This window comes from Meleagris gallopavo, chromosome 3 (genome assembly GCF_000146605.3).
Source record: "Meleagris gallopavo isolate NT-WF06-2002-E0010 breed Aviagen turkey brand Nicholas breeding stock chromosome 3, Turkey_5.1, whole genome shotgun sequence".
In the NCBI taxonomy this organism is placed as follows: Eukaryota; Metazoa; Chordata; class Aves; order Galliformes; family Phasianidae; genus Meleagris; species Meleagris gallopavo.
The window spans coordinates 71,629,704-71,633,161 of NC_015013.2; the positions used below are offsets into that span (position 1 = coordinate 71,629,704).

Here is a 3,458-nt window from a genome sequence, read left to right on the forward strand (position 1 = left end):
GAGCTGCTCTGTGCAAGTTGGGTCAGGCTGGGTCAAGGAGGAGCCAGCAGGGTGCTCAGGAAAGGCAGCATGACCAACCTCCATGATAGTGGAACAGCGGGGCTCTGTCCCTGCTTTGTTGCTGGGCAGGACAGCCTCAGGTTTTGCAAAAATAAATAAAATAAAAACAGACTGAGGTGTAGGGAGATCTGTATGCAGTTTGGGTGTTGACGACACAACACTCACCTTCTTTATTTAAAAATATGTAAAACTTCAAGATTTAGGACTTTCTCATCTTCTCTTATTTTGCTTGGTATCAAAATGACAGAGAAGAAAGAGATGGAGTCACAGAAGGTGGGATTCCACCACTAACTTTGCACAAGCTTATTAATATCAATAGTGAACATTTCTCGGTGATGTCTTTCCCACATCAAAATCCCTCTTTTAATTCTTATAAATCTCTCTCTTCCAGTGGGAGATTTTCATCAAAAAATCACCCTTGTTATGTAAAGATTAGAGAGTAAAAAAAGCACTGGGGAAACAGGTCTTTACACATCAGAGTCACTCCATCTTCACTTCTGTCCTTTTCCCATTTTATTGCTTGGATTGATCTGAGCTATTGGAACTTCAAGAATCCTGTGCTACCGAATAAAATACTCTTCTGCTGCTATGAGTGCGATGAGAGCTTCGGGAGGTGGAGCAGTGGGTCAGGAGGGGTGACTGACATGGAAAAAGCCCCTGCAGGATTAGGAGAGGCAGGAGAATGAGCAGATGGCATCACCCCAGGGGAATAAGGGACAGTGTCTTAAGAAATACTAATGAAGAGACTGGGTAGGAGCTGTGCAAAAGCTGGAGACAAGCGCAGAAGGAATGCAGCCTGCTAAAGACATAGCAGAGGGGAAGGTGTGAAGAGAAGGTTAAAGGATGGGATGGTTGTTTCCTGGCTGTGATGCAGCAGAGCAGTGTTAGAGCCTGGCCAGGTGCAAGGGAGTGGAGCAGAGCAGTAAGCAGGGAACGGCGGTGCTGAAAGGGATGGATCACTGCGGGGCAGTGGTTTACACTTACTTCATTATTTCAAAGTAGGCTGCGGCAGGTAATTACTCATGAGCCTGACCACGAGGTATTTAGCAGCTGAACCACAGGAGGAACTGCACGCACAGCCTGGCAGGAGGCAGGAGCTGATGATTAATACTGCTGAAGCCACTTCACAGCTCACCTCTCAGCAGGCCGTGTTCCTTCAGGAGTGGGTCTGCTGTGCACAGCCCAGATCCCGCCAGCCCAGGGATGCTGTGAAGACTGCTGTACCTCGCAGTGTCACAGGGAGCCAGGCAGAGCTGCAGGCTGGGCACCTGGAGACAGCAGGGACAAGGCATGGGAATGCCAGCCCCACATCCCAGCCTTGATACGCAGCCCAACCTGTTCATGTGTGTTGGCTTCTGAACCTGCACTTGAGGCATGGAGCTCAACAACAGCTCTGTTCCATTTTACTTTGCCCATTGTGACAACAGGAGACTTCGTTCTGAACAGCGCTATGGAGCAGTGAGATAGATGTAGGTGCTGGCTGACTCCCCATCCCAGGGCTGTCCTGTCTTATGCGCCCTCTCACTGCTCTGGTAGGAGCCTACCAGAATGCAGGACACATGTTTTCTAACTCAATAGCAGCTATCCAGCTGGAGAAATGTGTTTCTCTGAATTATGGCCATATGCTACGTATCCCACTTCAACATATCATATCATGTTCCATTGGCACAGAATTTGACACTGCATAAAACAATCTGCTTTGAGTTTGAATCCGTATGCTTCCTCACACAACACAAAACCTCCCATTGGAATGGCTGCAAGTCTAAATGCCATCGAGCTCCTGGTGGGAGCTGTGCCACAGGCAGAAGGGATCAGAACTGAGAAGGTGTAGAGGAGAAGGCACATTCCTACTGGCCTCAGGGTGATCCCATCTGACTCCATCCAGAATTCAGTCTCCTAAGGAGACCCATTCCTCACTAGGAAGAAAGTCAGAAATATTTGTGAAGTCCTTAAATGGAATGCTTCTTCTTTATCTCCTCTTTCTCACTCTCTCCAGCCAAACTTAGTAAATCTGCTTCATGTTTAATGGCTCTGTCACCTTTTGTCAGTGGTGAATTAGTTTCCCTTGTCTCCCAGCAGAGCAGCCTTTGGCAGAGATACATCCTGGGCTGAACAGTCTTGCAGGACCCTCAAAGAACTAAAAGAAACAGCAACTGAACAACAGCAAAGGGTTGGCACAACTTCAACACAAATAATGAAAAGGCTTGATGCTAAGTATTGGTGAGAAGGTACAGGGATATGTTTTACAGCATTCTAGGTCCAGTAGGTATTTATTTCACACCAACAGAACAAAGCAAAGAAGACTGGGAAGCTGGTGGCATCCTGGATGCTGATCTTCAGTGGTGGAAGGTGGATGTGAGCAGGTGGATCAGCAGGCACTTACATCCAGCTTGTGGCTCTGCCAAGGGCTGGCAGACACCTCCCAGAGCTCTGCAGCATTTCTGGTTCAAGATAGAACAGAGATTTCTGCATGTTTTCATCTGGCCAGTTCAGAGATCTTCATCTGAATGAACGTGAAGAGTAAATGAGAAGAGGAACAGGGATGCCAAAAGACACAAAACCCAGCCTCTGAAAAGTCCTTGGCAGTCAGCTGCAACACATGGCAGTGTTGGATTAAGCATGTCAACTGGGAAGTTGAGATGACAGTTTCTAGGGAAATTAATGACAGTATTGACATCATCAGATCTTGTCTGACAAATGCATGGAAGCCTATCAAAACTGCACATTGTTGTCATGCTTTATGCTATTGTCAGCTTAAAGGCACTCTTCCCAAGGACAGGACTCTACTGCAGTAGAAGTGAACAAAGAGTCTCACCCTGAAGCCATCTGTTTTAAACAGAATACCTTACATTTGTTCCACTCTGCTCAGTGCTAATGGCATCCTAGCAGCAGCACTGTCCAGTTGAGGTGTCCCAATAGGCATCGCATTAAATCCTCCTTCCTCCCACTTCAAGTTGCCTGTATTGTCCAGGGGAGTAAGTTGCTGATGAGTGCATAACAGAAGTTTTGGGAGTACCATGGCTTCCTTTCTCCTTGGTCTCAGTTAGCTAATGATGAAGAGACCTTAAAAACCATGACACTGAGTGCACTGAGCTCCCAGAAGCCCTGCTGCTGTTTCTCCTGATGCCCAGGGACCAAGTGGGGCCCATCCTGGTGGACCTTTCTGAAAATACAGACAATGAAGCCAAGGAACACCTGGTCTGTGGGCCAGAAGCTGCCTGATCTCATGTACTTATTTGACATGCCCAGAAAGCATCACCAGGCCCCAATGTTCAGTACAAGGCCAGTAGACCATTAATGGTCCAAAAGACACCAGAAAATGATCTGCAAGATCCCTAAAACTAAACACAGAACATTACCTGAGCCCTAATCAGTCCAAAGCACTATTAAGTATTTCC

The 3,458-nt window shown here is 47.1% G+C and overlaps 1 long non-coding RNA gene across 1 annotated transcript; it reads right to left on the reverse strand.

The window, feature by feature from the left end:
• Nucleotides 1–555: 555 nt before the first annotated feature.
• LOC109366846 lies at nt 556–3,198 on the reverse strand. The gene is made up of 3 exons (XR_002113496.2): nt 1,285–3,198; nt 1,045–1,140; nt 556–717 (listed from the first exon to the last, which is right to left on the reverse strand). It is a non-coding gene; the product is annotated as an uncharacterized LOC109366846 (long non-coding RNA).
• Nucleotides 3,199–3,458: the final 260 nt, after the last annotated feature.